This window comes from Helicoverpa armigera, chromosome 1, assembly GCF_030705265.1.
Source record: "Helicoverpa armigera isolate CAAS_96S chromosome 1, ASM3070526v1, whole genome shotgun sequence".
NCBI lineage: Eukaryota > Metazoa > Arthropoda > Insecta > Lepidoptera > Noctuidae > Helicoverpa > Helicoverpa armigera.
In genome coordinates this window covers 17,408,766-17,428,472 of record NC_087120.1, presented here as the reverse complement: position 1 = coordinate 17,428,472, position 19,707 = coordinate 17,408,766, and the positions used below count along the sequence as shown (strand labels likewise).

Sequence of the window (19,707 nt, the reverse complement as noted above, 5' to 3'; positions counted from 1 at the left end):
CAAACCGTGTAAACGGTTTTGTGGAGCATAGATTTGTCGGAGACTGTCAATAGTACGGACACTAAACGTCACGCAAGCGCGCCCTCTGGTGGCGTTTCCGGTGAAACAACATTTTGGCGCGCTTGGCAGAGTCGTGGTGGTCTTCGTGGCGTCCGCGGAGCTCAGTCTTGGTCGATTCTTCGTCGAGTCTTCGTAGAGTTGTCGCGTTACTGCCTTTCGTTACGTGTAGTGTACCTGGTGTTATTGCCTAGCGTTGTAGTACCTAAACTAATGTGTAAGGTTAATTACTTAAGACGTGGGTACTGTCACAAAATATTGCGCAAAGTGTATAGAGTATAAATATTTGATTTAGTAGCTTTAGTTGACATTAGTAGAATATATCCGATTATGTTTGAATACCGAATATGAGTTAGCTATGGTAACACTATGACAGATGTCTAGCTGTCATTTTGGACATTAAAAAGATGGCCACTTCATTTTGAACGATTGTACAGATCAGTTGTTTCGAAATAAATCCTTGTATATCTCTACGATCCTTGTTTGATTTCTGAGATAAGGCCTTGATCCTTCAAATGGTAGTGTCTTATGATTTTTGTATTGTAATGGTTCTTCTAACCTAACAGACAGACTTGTGTTGCTGGGGAGTTTGTTCCGCCACTTCTTCTCCCCAGCCAAAACACATAGGAAGTGGCAAAGGGCGGGCGTTTTGGGGGCTGTCTTTTGTTCTGACTAATTCGAATAAACGCTTGAGTTTTGAGTTTCTTTGAGTGATCTCAATTTTTAATTTTAATTTTAGCACTGTATTAAATAATTAATTTTGTAATTAGTAATTTTTAATTTAATTGGTAATGTTTAATTTAATTACAATTTTCACATTGTCGAATTTATATGTAGTATTATTTTGTCATAATCTTAACTTTAACTTATTTGTATAATGCATGCTGTGCTTACCTTTAAGAGATTGTTACACAAGTATTGTTTTATGATGTTTGTATTTAATAATTGTATCGTGTAAACGATTGTTGGTGAGCCAAATAAATAAAATAAAATAAAAAAATCTCTTTGCTTGATTACCCTTACTGATTGTAACGTTGTACGTTAATGTCAACGTTTAAGAATACTTGCCTTTTGTTTTTAATCAAAATATTAATACAAGGTGGGTAGAAAAATAAATAAATAAATGTAATGTCTACCTACGGTTGCGTTTAGAAACGCGTACAATTATTTGTTTCGTTAATTAAGTATTATTTATTTCTTTTACTAAACTGATTAACGTATTTTCAAATTCATATTTATTATAACAACTTGGGTTTAGAAATAAAAAATTGTAACTTAGTTAAAACTTAAAAAACAAACAGTACGTAGTCATTATCTGTATCGGTGCAACGGCAAGTTGAGCCAAATTCGATCTCACGTCATTGTGATATGGTTTCGATTCTTTTACCTGGACTGCTGTACCAATGCAAATCGGATTCGTTCGCTACTCATTCACGGGCCGTTCCGTGAGTTTGGTTAGATGCTTTAGCGAACCGACCATTTTTTAAAATATCATCACGGAAGACACACGTTCACGCGCTCCTTACAAGTACTCACTTTTGCCAGTCCTTAGTGCGTGACGTTAATCGTGGTCTTAACGGTTTTATTTTATAATTTTGAAAACATATTTTTCAAACTTCGTTTAACTTATTCTCTATATTGTAGAATCAGTGCATCTCCCCGTATTGGGTAAGTGTTGAACAATTCGTGTAATTGCTACCACCTAGCTATTGGGTGACCGTTGGCAAATGACTTGCAGATTTCATCTTTTCTTGCTTTGCACATTGTCACATCATTTGTAGCCTTTTTTCATCATCATAAGCAGTCAGGGTTATTCTTTTCATTTGCTTATCCCTGCATCTTATTTTTTTTATGTTTTATACATTTTATATAAAAATTACATTTCAGCTGTTCTCTGTAAACTCCGATTCTGACTGTGAATTTGCACACATTCGCCTTAAGCGCACTGAGCTTCTGCTTCCTGCTTCCGCGGCAAACACAGTCAGAGGAGGATAATCAGAAATGGACATTTATTTGAATGGACGTGAATTCCAGGGTCCAAAGTTCGGGTTCAAAGTTCGGCTTAAACTCCGGGCCACGGCTGATCCGTTGGCCGAACGTCGACAGGCACCGAGAGGCACCGTGCACCGATTACCCTCTACCATACTGCATCACCATCTGCGGGTCGTCCACCCTGAAGCGCCTCCTCGGCTGAGCGTCATCACCGGACATCTCTCCACGTGAAGCCAGGACAGTGCTAGCGCGCTTTACCTCCATATAACGAAATTACTTTTTGCTGACGGGCATTCGAATCGCGACCTTGAAATAAATTTTTATGTTCACAATGTGGGGTTTAATTTAAAATCTAAACCGTCCACACGCTAAACGTGACATTGGCGCCCTTTTCGTGGTTTATATATGGTCAGTAATTTTTTTTGTTCTATGGAGGTAGTAGTGTTTTTTGGTGTTTTGTGTGCGTTCTTTATGTTTTTTAGTTTTGTGAAACGTTTTTTTCTTTTGGTTGCATAGTAACTAAGGTGTACGTCACATTTGTTTTGTAATATGTAACATTTTAAATATTAATCAATGATTGATAGTATCAAAGTGCAGTCACAGTCCTAAACTTGACACACACTAGTACAATTGGCCGTTAATTTTGTTTTTTCAAATTTTTTTTAGCCGTCATTATAGTTATTGTAAATTACCCACTGTTTCTTAAATAAAATTTTGCTTGGTAGAATGTCTTGCATAAAGTACTATCAACGACATAATTTGGTGGACACTTAATTTTTATAATATTTTTTTTTGGTAACTACAATTTAATTTTATTACATCTTCAGTACAGTTGACAGTGTAAAATAATACTTCTTTATTGTTTAAAAAAAAAAAAAATTTTTTTTAACACATTATTTTTTTTATATAAACGGTTCAATCATAAATGTATGTATTGCAAATTACAATTACAGTCGGCAACATTATTTGTCGCTTTTATTAATAATAAATTTGTTGTGTATTTAATTGCGTACACATTAGTTACGAAATTTGCTTTTATTTTTTTATTTTTTTTGTTGCAATTTTTTTTTTGGTTGCAATTTTTTTTTTGTTTTTGTCTCACGCTTATTTTAGTTAACATTCTTCTCCGTGGAAAAACAACCAAGACGTTACTTAGTTAAATTTAAAAAATTGTAACAGACGGAGTATTTTTTTAATTTCTAATTGTTTTTTCACGTTATTGAGTTGTTCAACATTCACCCAATCACTTTTCGCATAATTTTTTTTTTTCTTATTCAATCTTCGCTATGGCTTATCCAGTTAAGTTTATGTCGCTTCAAAAGGCTGAACTTGAGTACGAAGTCTCTATTAGGGGTGAATCTCCAGCTACTACAGTGCAGGAGTTGCGCAAACAAATTGCAAAGTGTGGACCATTGTTTCCTTCGGAAGACATCCTCACTAGTCCGTTCGATTCAGCAGTCGACCTTAAAGGAGTTTTGGATGTTCTTGAAAGGGTTAACAATAATTTAGAATCTACTTCAATAGATAAAAACACATTGTTACGGAGTCAAAATTTACTTAATCATGTTTATCACCGTCTTAATCGTATTGCATTTGATGACAAATTAGAGGGGACTTACGACCAATGTGTTGGCCTTTTCAAGAGCACTTCTGCAAAGCTTAATTCGCTTAATGATTCTGCTGTGGACCCTCTAGCTACCACAAGTACGGACTGCTCATCCGTTCTTACTGCGACACCTGTTAATGTTTCCGTTACTTGTGAAGGCAACATTAACAAATTTTCAAAGATAAAATATGATGGCAAGTCTTGCGTGCGTGCATTTATTCAACGTTGTGAAGAATTGTGTCAGGCTAAAAATATTTCTTATAATAAAATATTATCTAACGCTACAGAGATATTTATCGGCGAAGCATTGCATTGGTACAGAAGTGTCAGGGATACGATTTCGAGTTGGAACGATCTTACACTGGCGTTGAGACGTGATTTCGATGAGTCTGATTATGACTACAGATTGCTTACAGAGATACGGACTCGTACACAGGGTGAGACTGAAAATATCGTCATTTATTTATCTATTATGTCTGGACTCTTTTCGCGACTTTCAAAGAAGGTGCCAGAGGGAGATAAATTGGAGATAATCCTTCACAATATTCGTCCAATCTACGCGAATATCCTTGCTTCTGTTTCGGAAATAAATTCTATTGACGAATTGCGAACCTTGTGTCGAAATTATGAAAATATCCAGTCACGATTTTCTCAATTTAAGGAACCCCCTAAACCGTCCTCGAATACCTTAGCTCCTGAGTTAGCATATTCAGGACAATCTAATAGTAAGCATTATTCTAAATTTAATAATAACAACACATATGGTAAAAATTTTCACAATAACAATAGGCAAAATAATAATCAAAATATTTATAATAATAACAAAGGTAATAATAATTCTACAGCTAAATATGTTCATGCAGTCGGTACTCCTAAACCTAATTCTAACTCTAATCCTAAACATAATACTAGTTCTAAAATGCGCTACTGCCCACGTTGTCGTAATAACACACATAATCTAAGGCAGTGTACAAGCAAGGATGTGGTAGTATGTTTTTCTTGTGGTCGTGAGGGCGTGAAAGCTCCTGATTATCCAAACTGCAGCAAGGATGTTAATAAGGGAAAAAACTAATTACAGAGAACCGTGCAAATAATAAATTTGATAACCAAGAGTGGCAGGATTGGTTACAAACAATTAGGTTATTTTTTAAATCGTATAACATCTACACGGTTCTCGAGGATAAAGGAGACTGTGATGATAGGCCTTATGTATCTGTCCTGATTAACGATCTTACCGTCTCGGGTCTTCTAGATTCCGGTTCCGCGGTAACCATTATAGGCAACAGTGCTCATAACATACTTAAAGATTATGGCTTGCCACTTATTGAAAACGATTGCATTACAGTAACGGCAGCAGGAGGTCAAAATTTAAATAGTTTAGGTTATATTAATTTACCAATAAAATTCGAGGATCAATTTCACATTTTGAAGGCACATGTCATTCCCGATATTAAAAGGAACCTGATTTTAGGCATAGATTTTTGGCGTAAATTTAACATATGTCCAAAATATACTGGTAGCGTTACAATGTTAAATAACATTAATTGCTCATTAGATACGCCTCAACATTCCTTCATACAAGGCTATACTAATCTTGATGAGCCACAAAAGAAACTGGCGGATAGTGTCATCAAACAGTTCGAAGACATTTCTTTTCATCGCAAAGGTTTGGGCGTAACGAGTCTTATCCAGCACCGCATTGAGACGGGCAACGCAGCACCGATTCGTCAACGGTACTACCGACTGTCACCGGAGAAGCAGCGTATTTTGATTGAACAGGTGGATGAAATGCTTTCACTCGACGTAATCGAGCCTTGCGAGAGCGCATGGTCATCTCCTGTTCTGATCGTTAATAAAAAGAACGGCCAGCCTCGGTTTTGCCTTGATAGTCGCAAACTTAATTCGGTGACTAAGCGTGATGCCTATAATCTCCCTTACATATCGGAGATTTTAGACAACTTACGAGACGCGCGCTATTTATCAAGTTTAGACCTATCCAAGGCTTTCTGGCAAATACCTATCGCTGCTGAAGACCGTGAGAAGACAGCGTTTTACGTTCCTGGCAGGGGCACCTTTTGTTTCAAGCGTACTGCTTTTGGCTTGACAAATGCACCGGCTACTCAGCAGAGACTCGTTGACCTTTTGTTTTCCGAGTTTGGTCTAAAAGTCTTCGCATATTTGGATGACGTCATCATCATTTCTGAGGACTTCAATAGTCACATGACACTACTTTTGCGCGTTTTAGACAAGTTAAAACAGGCTAACTTAACTGTTAACCTCGAAAAGTGCAATTTCTTCAGGTCACAGCTCAAATACCTCGGTTACGTGGTCGATAGCACTGGGCTACGTACAGATCCAGCCAAGGTTGAGGCTATACTCAATTATCCGACGCCTAAAAGTCGGAAGGACCTCAAACGTTTTCTCGGTACTGCCACTTGGTACAGACGTTTCGTTCCGAACTTCAGCACTATAGCGGGGCCCTTAAATAAGTTGACTTCCTCCAAAAAGGGCACTCCTCCCTTCAAATGGACTCCAGAAGCTGACTCTGCATTCCAAAAACTTAAGGAGTGTTTAGTTTCTGCCCCAGTACTCTCATGTCCAGATTATTCTAAGCCGTTTGAAGTACATACGGATGCTAGTGGTTACGGTGTCGGCGCAATGCTTACTCAGTCAATAGATGGCAAGGAACATCCAATTGCCTACATGAGTAAGTCATTGACTGCTGCCGAGAAGAACTACAGCATAACCGAGCGCGAAACGTTAGCTGTCATTACCGCTCTTGAGCATTGGCGTTGCTATATTGAAAACGGACAACAGTTTACTGTCTATACCGACCACAGTGCGCTCAAATGGTTCTTGTCGTTAAGTAACCCTACTGGTCGACTGGCACGTTGGGGTGTACGTTTATCAGCCTTCAACTTCGTTATTAAGCACCGACGTGGCGTAGACAACGTCATTCCCGACGCTTTGTCCAGGAGCGTACCCGTTAGTGCCATTGGTTCTTCCACTTATTCTTATGTGGACACTAAAGACCCTTGGTACAAAAGTATTTACCACGGTTGCCTAAATGACCCTTCAAAATTTGCAAACTTTATTATTAAAAATAATAAACTGTTCCGGCTTTCTAAAAATAAGCATGAAATGACTTCTGAATTCTCGTGGAAGGAGGTCGTTCCTACTGAATTTCGCGAGCCCATAATTCATGAAAATCATTCCGAGCCTAAAGCAGGACATATGGGCATTTTTAAAACTTACCGCCGTCTTGCGTTACGTTATTACTGGCCAGGGATGTATAAAGACGTTGTTAAATATGTTAGTACTTGTGATAAGTGCTTATCCTACAAAGCCCAGAATCATCAGCATTTAGGAGAAATGGGTCGTCCTAAACAATGTTCACGACCATTTTCAAATGATCTCTATAGATCTAATGGGACCTCTTCCTACTACAAGAAAGCAGAATAACTACATATTAGTTATAACTTGTTGTTTTTCAAAATTTTGTTTGATTTTCCCAATTAAAAAAGCAACTGCCGAAATAATTACAAAAATTTTAGAAGAGTCAGTATTTCTAGTGCACGGCATACCTCAAACTGTATTAATGGATAATGGTACACAGTTTACTGGGAAGGTGACTGATGCCTTATTTAAAAAATATAGAATACCGAACATTTACTTTACACCTAAATACACCCCTCAGGTAAATTTAGTAGAAAGGTATAATAGAACTATTATAACTTGTTTATCCACATACGTAAATGATGACCACAGATCATGGGACTTATTTATTCCCGAAGTACAGTTTGCCATCAACAACTCTGTAAACGAAGCCACAGGTTTTACGCCATCATTTTTAGTTTTCGGTCGTGAACTTGTTTCTTGCGGGTCTCACTATATTGATAATGACCTCGGCAATGAAATACTCTTTTTGCCACGTGATATATACGCAGAAAACCTTGGTTGTTTGGCAAGTACCTTTGATACTGTGCAGTCTAGATTATGGCAAGCCCATGTAAAGAATACTTCACATTATAATTTGAGACGCAAGTTTGCCGAATTTAACGTTGGAGACGTAGTTATGAAGCGCGCTTACTTTTTAAGTGATAAGGCAAATCGGTTTTCGAAAAAGTTAGCACCGAAATTTATTAAAGCTAAAATAATTGAAAAGAAGTCTCCCTTAGTTTATGTGCTGCAGGACATGTCAGGTAAAAACTTAGGATCTTGGCACATAAAAGACTTAAAATTATTTGTCTGCAATAGATAATATTTTTTTGTTCATCAATTTTAACTATTCAGTATTTTTTTTCTTCAAGTTATTTTTTTTTCTTAATTTATTTATTATTTTAGTTCCCTCTCGCTTACTTTTCCACCTTCACTTGGAACTTCTATTTGTAAAGTGTCAAGTAAATAAGAATACTGGCACTTATAACAGTATGCAATTGTGCGTCAGTTATTTTAATAGATACTAAAGCTTGGGTTTCCTAGGAAAGCGGTGCCGTCATATAGCGGCCGTCTTATTACGGACGCAAATAGACGGTCGTCTTTACGGTGATTACATGTGGAAAGTTCCACGGCCGTTTTAACACACCGTCATGAACTTTTTGTTAGTTGTATCATACTTACTAACCTGTTTTATTTAATATTTCTCAAATTTCACAACACCAATTCTGTTTTAGTTGACTTTTCTATAATCTTTACTTTTTATGTTAGATCCTATTGCCTTCGTGGTTTCGAAAGAAATCTATTAAAATTTCGTCGTCCTCGCTGCTCCAAGAGTTGTAACAAATTTTTGACGTTGTTCCGAAAAAAAAAACACAAATACGTAAAAAAGCTTCACCGCTTTCAATAAAACGTTCACCAAACTATCTGACACCGTCAAGACGGCCGTCATGCAAATGGCGGCACCGCTTTTTGAAGTTACGGCGTCAGTTACCGCTCTCTAGGAAACCGCCCCATTTTGTTTACATAGACAACGTTCTGGTGATGTCTTTCACCGCTGTATTACGGTCGCTATATGACGGCACCGCTTTCCTAGGAAACCAAAGCTTAAGAGTAACTGCTGCTGGAGTGTGTTTGAGAGATGTATGAATGAGTGTATTTTGGAAGAATAAACAAATAGTTTAGCAACATAGTTCGAGAACATGCGGATTTTGTCATTTTTTTTAAGAAATAACAAAATCCTTGACTGTGCGCGGGGGTATTGTAACGTTGTACGTTAATGTCAACGTTTAAGAATACTTGCCTTTTGTTTTTAATCAAAATATTAATACAAGGTGGGTAGAAAAATAAATAAATAAATGTAATGTCTACCTACGGTTGCGTTTAGAAACGCGTACTGCTCGCGCAAGTTTTACATTTTTAATTTCATTAACTATATTGTTTCTAATACGATTTCTGAACGCATCTTTTCTAAAAATTTTATACTTCCGCAACCGCACAGTATGAGTTGGCTATCCTTCCCTTTCCCTCCTATCCCGCTACAATACATCAGAAAGAGAAGGAAGATGCGCCGCGCGCACCAACTCTCGGCGCGACTAGCGCCGCAACGCTCCCGCCGTTGTATTCCGAAAACTTTCGAATCACCGCGACACCGCTCCGCATTTTATGTAAAAATAAATTAAATAACCGCACCGCTTCATCTTAAACCGCTTAAAATCAGTGTTAGTGTAGCCGGCACAAGGACTAATCGTGAGTGACAGTGTATTTAACCTACGCGTAGAGGAAACAACATCGCAGGCCTGCAACAACGTGCTCGTCCACCATCCAGCGCAAGTAAGTCCTTTTTCCTTTCACCAAACCCCTTTAGCTTCACTCATACTGTGTCTCGGTTCGCCTAATCACCGACCAAGCTATTTTCCCGCACCCGCTACGGTCCTTCGATACAGCCCACCATACGGGCATGGTGGTGTAACAACACTGCACCACCATTTTTTCTGGTCCAAATCGACCCGGATCCCAAGAATCAGCGATCTTTTCTCATTATTTTCCCGCATTCTATAGGTCTTTTACCTGGGCTTTAGGTCTAAATACCTATTTTCGTAAAATCGTCATATTGTACGCGTGCATTCTCGAACATTCCCGCTAGGTACTTACCTACTTGTTTGACTGAGAACTACTGTATCAACTTAATACCTACTGCATTGTAATAGCATAGGTAAATACCACTAATATTAGTAAATTCCTTCAGTTAACATAAGTACAAACTTATATTTCAACCGCATTCTTTTGTTTAGTCAACAGCTAAATACCTATTTTACACGCCATCTTTTCTTATTATTCCTTCCTACCTACCAACATGGAGGATATCAAAATAAAAGTTAAAATACTGCAAGCTAAAAACAATGCTATTTACGAACGCTTAACTTCATTGTATGAATCTTCTAAGAAAATAAATATAACTAATATGGAGCTTCGTTCTGCGGAGATATTCATGGCAGACACGGAGATTCTTTCTGTAATCCGCCAGGAATTTAGTTCCAACCTTGATAAACTAAACGCATACCTTTTACAATTAAATCCTGATCATACAGTCGAATATAGTAGCCTCATCTCATTCGACGGTGTTTACACTCGGGTAGAACGAGTTCGTTCTCTTATCATGACTTATCGTTCAAAATCGTCGACAAGCTCAACGTCGCACGAGAGCGCCGCGCAAAATAAATGTGTAGTCAAACTACCACCGATTCACATTCCTTCCTTTGATGGTAAAATAAATAACTGGCCGGTTTTCTATGAATCATTTAAATCAAATATCCACAATAACTCTAATCTTACAGATTCCCAACGAGTTCAATATTTAGTAGGTAGTCTCAAAGGCAACGCTTTACAAATTACCGCCGGAATTATTCCGTGCGGAGAAAATTACTCAGCTATTTGGGACAGTTTAGTAAAAAAATACCAAGATAAACGGGCACTTGGTTCGCATTATCTTTCTAATATTTTCAATATTAAACCCGCAATTAACAATTCTATTTCATTGAATAATTTCATAGAAAGTTTTCACGCGTCAGTTTCAGCTTTAGAACAATTACAGATCAAAGACCTAAAAGACTTTATTTTATTAAATTTAGCTTTGAAAAAATTAGATCCTGCTACAGTACAATTATTTGAAATGCATATGAGAGATGAGGAGATTCCTACTTACACGGATTTCGTTGAATTTATAAAATCGCAAGTTAAAATATTAGATCGCACAACATCATCTCGATACGCTCTAGTGAGTAATCACCCTAATAAAGTATTTCTCCCGCGCCGCGTACTCAGTCACGTGATACTAGCACGGTACATACTTTCGTTACTTGTGACAATAATAACCAGTCTTGTTTGTATTGCAGTAAACATGATCATTTTAAACTTTATATTTGTCCATCTTTTCAATCGCTTTCACCCAATTCGCGTTTGGATTTTATTAAAACCAAACGGGGATGTGTAAACTGTCTTAGTGCTACGCACACTGCTTCACAGTGTAAATCTATACATACTTGTAAACAGTGTAATAAGAAGCATCATTCACTTTTACATCTTGATAATAATAACTCGCAAACGCAGCCTTCTCGCGCGCCCACGGTTGAGTCGGCCGCCGCTGTCGCTAGTTCCGCGACCTCGCAACAGGTGGCGCTATGTGCATGCGCTAGCGTAGGTAAAACACCGCGTTCTACAATACTTCTTTCGACTGCGCAAGTATACGTGGACACTAAACATAATAAATACATTTCTGTCAGATGTTTAATAGATAATGCTTCTCAAAATAATATAATTACGTCCGCTTGTTGTAAAAAACTGCAATTAGATATTAACCCGCTTTCAAATTCATTTATAAAGGGCGTTGGAACCTCATCGCGTCCTATCTTAGGTTACGTTGATATAACTGTTTCCGCGAAAGATAAAACAGTTTCTTTCAAAATTACCGCGCTTGTTGTCGATTGCATAACAGATAACTTACCATCTCACTTTGTTGACACTTCTACAGTGCAACATTTGTTCGATTTACCGCTCGCTGACCCACTATGGCATATACCTGGTGAGGTGGAATTGCTACTAGGGGCAAAGCTGTTCCCGTATTTATTATTAAATAACAAAATTATCTCACCTACCGCGCCGTCCGCTATTGAAACCGTGTTTGGTTACATTCTTATGGGTGAGGTACCCGTTAGTTTATCTAACAAAAATTATAGTCCCGCATCCAGTGAATTAAATACTGCCTCATATTTTTCTACCGCATTAAACATCGATAATACTCATTGTTTTCTTACTTTAGAAGAATCTTTACATAAATTTTGGAACATCGAAGAAGTACCTTCAAAATTTTTCATGAGCCCTGCCGAACTTGAGTGTGAGCAGTTGTACGCTTCTTCTGTGTCACGCGACGCTAGTGGTAGGTATTGTACCGCGTTACCTTTTTGTAAAAATCCAGATTCACTTGGAAATTCTTATGCTGTCGCTTATCGACGTTTTATTCATTTAGAAAATACTAAACTTCGCGACCCTGCTTTGCGCGATAGTTATAACAAAATAATTAAAGAATATCTCGATCAAAATTATTTAACAGAAATTACGTCTAGTTCCTCTGATAAATCAGTTGGTTATTATATACCGCATCACCCTGTTATTAGAGATGATAAACAAACCACAAAAGTCCGCATCGTCCTTGACGCAAGTGCTAAGTCTCACAATGGCGTGTCATTGAATGATCTGTTGCATACAGGGCCGAATTTACAGGCTGATATATTTTTATTACTTTTAGATTTCCGATTGTTTCCTATAGCAGTTACATCTGATTTAAAACAAATGTATCTTCAAGTGGCTGTTATTGATGAGCATAGAAAATACCAAAAAATATTATTTCGCTTTAATACCGCAGAACCTATTCGCGAGTTTCAATTTAATCGCGTCGCATTTGGTCTGAAGTCCAGTCCCTTTCTAGCCATGCGCACTGTGCGCCAGCTATCAGAGGATGAAAAACATCGTTTCCCTCGCGCGTCCATCGTTGCTTCGCATGATCTTTACATGGATGACCTGGCTTATTCTATTCCTTCACTGGAGGAAGCCAAGGTTCTATCCGCTGAACTCATCGACTTATTTAAGGCCGGGGGCTTTGACCTTGTGAAGTGGGCAAGTAACTCTCCGGAACTACTTGATGCCGTTCCACATTCTAACCGCTCTTCCATTAACTTCTCTGATGGGGACAATATAAAAATTCTCGGACTCAAATGGATTCCTTCTGAAGATTGTTTCACTTTTACCACATCTGACTTAGATAAACGTTGCACTAAACGTTCCATACTTTCCACGGTTGCTCGTCTGTGGGATGTTCTAGGTTTTGTTGCTCCTGTAGTTTTATTCGCGAAGCTACTTATTAAAGAATTATGGAAATTAAATACGGATTGGGATGAGACTCCGCCCGATTCTATCGTGCATCTCTTCCAGCAATTTAGTGAGCAATTGCCTTTACTTTCTACGCTAAAGATACCGCGTCACGTAGCCGTTTCTATGGGTTGCGTGATTAATATAGTAGGTTTTGCTGACGCCAGCATGAAGGCATATGGCTGCGTCATATACTTACATGTCACTGATACAAATGGTAACACACACGTATCTTTGGTGTGTGCTAAATCAAAGTCGCACCTGTTAAGGTCGTATCTCTGGCTCGTCTAGAGCTATGTGCCGCTCTTCTTTTGTCAAAATTAATTAAACTAGTTTATGACACTTACCGCTCCCGTACCGCTATTAATAATATATTTGCCTTTTCCGATTCTACTATTACGCTTTCATGGATTCATTCCTCACCGCACAAGTGGAACACTTTTGTCAGTAACCGCGTCGCTAAATGTCAAGAAAATCTTGATCCTAAATATTTTTATCACATTAACGGTAAAGAAAATCCTAGTGATTGTCTGTCTCGAGGTCTTCTACCTGAACAGATTTTAAATCATGATTTATGGTGGCATGGCCCTGAGTGGCTTATGCTCCCAACCGCTGAGTGGCCTATCACTCCTTTTGTGTCTTCATGCAACGAACAATTACCTGAATTTAATAGTAAAACTTTAACGTTAGTTACTACCGCTTCTGAAACCAATTTAATATATAACCTTTCTCAAAAAATTTCCTCGCTAAATAAAATATTACACATAATAGTATACATTCTGAGATTTTGCGCCTTATTCCTTATGACAAATTACAAAGGTTATTACTGTACGCGAGTTAGCTGCCGCTGAGACTTATTTGATTCGTTGCGTTCAACGACATCACTTTAAACATATCTACGATGAAATTAACAATAAAAAACTTTCCACACAATTTAAAAAACTCGACCTTTTTATAGACGAGCAGGGTATAATTAGAATCGGAGGCAGGCTTTCCAATGCTGATCTTCCCTATGAGGCTCAGCATCCCGCGCTCTTGCCAAAAGGCGATAAATTTACACATATTCTAATAGATTATTATCACCGCGTTCATTGCCACACTGGCGCAAATGTTTTGACTTCTCTTTTGCGACAAAAATATTGGATCCTCTCTTCTAGAGGTGTTATAAGAAAGAGATTACATGCTTGTAACTTCTGTTTTAAACTTTCTCCTTCTCACTCCAGCCCAAAAATGGCTGATTTACCCGCTTGTCGCGTACAAGAGACTAAAGCTTTTGTTCATACGGGTGTGGACTATGCTGGTCCCATCAAAATAACTTTATGTAGACGCCGCGGTCAAAAAAGTCAAAAGGCTTACATATGCCTATTCATTTGTTTTGTTACCAAGGCAGTTCATATTGAATTAGTCACAGACTTATCATCTGATACATTTATCTCCGCTTTAAAAGATTTATTTCCCGCAGAGGACCAGTTTCTTGTCTATATTCAGACAACGGAACAAATTTCGTAGGAGCCAAGGCTCAATTGCAAGAATTATTTGCTGACCGCTACCGCATAGACTGGAAAATGATTCCACCCCGCGCTCCCCACTTTGGAGGGTTGTGGGAATCTAATATAAAATCTATAAAAACTCATTTATACCGCGTTATTGGTTCCCAACTTCTTACCTATGAGGAGCTTTCAACTGTTCTCACCGAGATTGAGGCAGTTCTAAACTCGAGACCGCTTTGTGTCCTGAATGAGGATCCGTATCCAGAACCGCTTACCCCCGCGCATTTTATAATGGCTTCTCCATTAACTTCCTTGCCTGTCGTGGATGTTCCCGACACAACGAAGTCTCTAACTTGCCGCAAGAAATTACTTGACCAAATGATTTGTAGCTACTGGAAACGCTGGCGTATAGAATATTTACATAATCTTCAAGTTAGACAAAAATGGTTGAATGCTGTAGACAATATTAAAATTGGTACAGTGGTTCTCATACATCAAGATGATCTTCCTCCTTTACGTTGGCCAATGGGTGTAATAACCGAAGTTTTACCCGGCAAGGATGGGACAACCCGCGTAGCCATGGTGAAGACATGCAGTGGCTCTTTCAAGAGACCTGTGGTCAAACTATGTCCTTTACCATCTCAATAATATTACCGCGTAATCCTAAATTAATATTAGCTTACTTTACTCAGTATACTTACTTTCAATTTCTTTAATTTCCTTTTGAGAATATTGCATATCCTCAAAGCCGGGGAGAATGCTCGCGCAAGTTTTACATTTTTAATTTCATTAACTATATTGTTTCTAATACGATTTCTGAACGCATCTTTTCTAAAAATTTTATACTTCCGCAACCGCACAGTATGAGTTGGCTATCCTTCCCTTTCCCTCCTATCCCGCTACAATACATCAGAAAGAGAAGGAAGATGCGCCGCGCGCACCAACTCTCGGCGCGACTAGCGCCGCAACGCTCCCGCCGTTGTATTCCGAAAACTTTCGAATCACCGCGACACCGCTCCGCATTTTATGTAAAAATAAATTAAATAACCGCACCGCTTCATCTTAAACCGCTTAAAATCAGTGTTAGTGTAGCCGGCACAAGGACTAATCGTGAGTGACAGTGTATTTAACCTACGCGTAGAGGAAACAACATCGCAGGCCTGCAACAACGTGCTCGTCCACCATCCAGCGCAAGTAAGTCCTTTTTCCTTTCACCAAACCCCTTTAGCTTCACTCATACTGTGTCTCGGTTCGCCTAATCACCGACCAAGCTATTTTCCCGCACCCGCTACGGTCCTTCGATACAGCCCACCATACGGGCATGGTGGTGTAACAACACTGCACCACCACGTACAATTATTTGTTTCGTTAATTAAGTATTATTTATTTCTTTTACTAAACTGATTAACGTATTTTCAAATTCATATTTATTATAACAACTTGGGTTTAGAAATAAAAAATTGTAACTTAGTTAAAACTTAAAAAACAAACAGTACGTAGTCATTATCTGTATCGGTGCAACGGCAAGTTGAGCCAAATTCGATCTCACGTCATTGTGATATGGTTTCGATTCTTTTACCTGGACTGCTGTACCAATGCAAATCGGATTCGTTCGCTACTCATTCACGGGCCGTTCCGTGAGTTTGGTTAGATGCTTTAGCGAACCGACCATTTTTTAAAATATCATCACGGAAGACACACGTTCACGCGCTCCTTACAAGTACTCACTTTTGCCAGTCCTTAGTGCGTGACGTTAATCGTGGTCTTAACGGTTTTATTTTATAATTTTGAAAACATATTTTTCAAACTTCGTTTAACTTATTCTCTATATTGTAGAATCAGTGCATCTCCCCGTATTGGGTAAGTGTTGAACAATTCGTGTAATTGCTACCACCTAGCTATTGGGTGACCGTTGGCAAATGACTTGCAGATTTCATCTTTTCTTGCTTTGCACATTGTCACATCATTTGTAGCCTTTTTTCATCATCAGCAGTCAGGGTTATTCTTTTCATTTGCTTATCCCTGCATCTTATTTTTTTTATGTTTTATACATTTTATATAAAAATTACATTTCAGCTGTTCTCTGTAAACTCCGATTCTGACTGTGAATTTGCACACATTCGCCTTAAGCGCACTGAGCTTCTGCTTCCTGCTTCCGCGGCAAACACAGTCAGAGGAGGATAATCAGAAATGGACATTTATTTGAATGGACGTGAATTCCAGGGTCCAAAGTTCGGGTTCAAAGTTCGGCTTAAACTCCGGGCCACGGCTGATCCGTTGGCCGAACGTCGACAGGCACCGAGAGGCACCGTGCACCGATTACCCTCTACCATACTGCATCACCATCTGCGGGTCGTCCACCCTGAAGCGCCTCCTCGGCTGAGCGTCATCACCGGACATCTCTCCACGTGAAGCCAGGACAGTGCTAGCGCGCTTTACCTCCATATAACGAAATTACTTTTTGCTGACGGGCATTCGAATCGCGACCTTGAAATAAATTTTTATGTTCACAATGTGGGGTTTAATTTAAAATCTAAACCGTCCACACGCTAAACGTGACATGATGTCGGACGATAGTGCCATCCTGATGACGCCTCCGACATCAGAAGTGGGATGCAATCCGAATGCCCACATGCGTTTCGAATTCGCCATGCGAAGATTTTCTACCCACTAACAAAAAAAAAAATATTATAGTCGATAATTTGAAATGGAGTTTGTAGTAGAAGATTTATTAAGAATTTCAGCGAAGGTACAAGTATGGTTACCACGGTTATGGTAATGGTATCGTTTTCCATTGTTACATGCCAAGCTAGTTATTGAGGGTATGCTAGAAAATTAACCGAATTTGTCTTTTTTTCATGTTTCAACAATGACGGTCGTTATTGTGCAATATGGCGACAAAATTACTGCGGAGCATCCTAGCTGCCAGGAGCCTGACGTGTCATCGTGAGTTCGGAGTGTTGGTGCTCGTGCATATCTACGTGGCTTCACGTCCGCGAAAGCCGCAGTACTGCGCGCTATAGCGATGTGCGCATCCTCACGCACTTTGAGTGAAAACCCGGTGAGACCGATCCGTTTTTGGTTTATTTTTGTGGTTATTTGTCATGACATTTATAAACTTGAGAGGCAGTCTGTCTCGCTGATTAGTGTTGGTTATGAACCGCTTGGTTTCAGGGAGGAGCATTCATTGTCACAAGGATCCTTATGAAGCTGCTGTTAGGTTTGTTTTGATCCGAATGTGTCAAAGAGCTGACATAATGTTGACGTGGCCTTCATGAATTGCATGGTTGGGAAAATCGTCAGTCAGTGAAATTAGATTTTTACCATGATGGCAATATTGTCATCGTTGTTATGAAAATGTTGTGATAAAATTAACCGATTTCCGATTTCTTTTGCATGTGATAATCCCGTGAGCCTCTCCTGCTTCGAGTGAAAGGAGTCTAGTCTGCTAGTTCGTCGCTGTGGTATCCGCGAGCGCGACACCTGATTCGGATTCTACTGCGCGCCGGATTTCAGCATGAACATACACGAGGCACTATGCACAGAGATGTTAGATGCCTGAATGATAAACATGGTGAGATCAATCCAATTTTATTGTGGCTTGTCATTGTACATTGTACTGTTTGATTGACTCGTTGGCCTAGTGGTCGCAAGCGTGACTGCTATACACGAGGTCTTGGGTTCGATTCCCGGTTCGGGACGAAATCGCTTTGAGTTTTAGAAACTTTCACAAAGCAGCCCTTAGTCTGGATGTTGGTGATTGATTCACTCGTGCATCGGAGAGCACGTAAATGTGTGTATGCTTGTGTGTTGCGTTTCAATCACAGGGTTGATTGACTGTTAAGTTGGAAGTCACAGAGATGACTGCCGTTGAACACTTGTCACAGGGATGGCTGAAGTGTGTATCTTATGTTTGGTCACAGGGATTACCTGGTTTCTGTTTATCAATTAAAACCTCGAATAAGAATATTCCAGTTTTGCGTCATTTGGTTGAATTGTGCATCAGACTAGAGATTTTTGGTAAGGTGTTACGTTCACCTACTCGGTAATTTCGTTGCGTTAAGTTGTACCAACGGTGGATACCGGGGTGACTTGGAAAAGACCCGTTGGCCTGTGTGATGGCATCGGGGTGACCAAGAAGAGACCTGTGTAAAGTCTGCGGTACTGTTGTTTTTATTGTGTTAAACTGTACCTATGATGGGTATCGGGGTGACCTGGAAGCAGGCCCGCCGCTAGCTGTTTGTTCGCCCGCTTGCAAAACTGATTATGCCGCCCTACGACTACATATTATACTGCGTTTTGAAAAAAAAGAAAAATTCGGTAACATTAAAAAATACGTATTTTAATTGGGTACAATAATTATATTTGTCTACTGAAGTGTAAAACTAAGCCACATAATCATTACAAAAACTTAACTCTAGCCTGGTGCGATGCAAGAAGAGAGAAGCAATCGTAAATAAGCGCGAGCGAAGCGAGCGCGCAAATTTCATAGCTTATGGCCTGCAAATGCAATGTCCGTAAATGAGCTTATGTAGCGCCCTTGTGCAATCATTACCCAAGTGGCCCCTATGTATTGAAAAATTGTGATAAATAGGTACCAACATATGTATATCAAAGTGCATAGAACAGATTATGGGTAACTCAAAGTAACGAAATCAATATTATAATATATAATAAACAAACAAGAACCCAGAAGTAATAATGAAATATAAACAAAACTTTCCCCAATCCGACTTGTCCTCGTGGGGAATTAGACTGCATTGCAACCCTCCACCAAGTAAAAAATCAAATATTAAAACAAAACATACAAAACCAACCCTAAGGATTTGCAATAAATATCTATAACAATGTTTAAATTTAGTAAAAAATGTTATTTATGGTTTTTGGTGGGATTCCTGTTGAAAAAGTCAACGGAGAAGACACATTCCGTACGTAAGGAAGCGCGAGCGAAGCGAGCGCGAAAATTTTTCAGTCTAAGGACACAAAACAAATAAAAACCACTGTAAATTAAAAAAGCAAAGTCAAATAGTAAGATATGCACAGAAATGAATTGCAAATGTATAGGAAGCCGCGAGCGAAGCGAGCGCGATTTTTTCCTTGTGAGTTTTCATGAAGTAAACATATCATAAAAAGCCAAAATGAACAAAAAGCCATAACGGACGTGTGCGAAAAATGTTTTATCGGAATTGAACAATTAAACAA

The 19,707-nt window shown here is 38.9% G+C and overlaps 1 long non-coding RNA gene across 1 annotated transcript; it reads left to right on the top strand.

Moving 5' to 3' along the window:
- The first annotated feature begins 1,093 nt into the window (after positions 1 to 1,093).
- On the top strand, positions 1,094 to 17,018 carry LOC135117376 (uncharacterized). The gene is made up of 3 exons (XR_010276860.1): positions 1,094 to 1,725; positions 2,092 to 2,457; positions 16,729 to 17,018. It is a non-coding gene; the product is annotated as an uncharacterized LOC135117376 (long non-coding RNA).
- Positions 17,019 to 19,707: the final 2,689 nt, after the last annotated feature.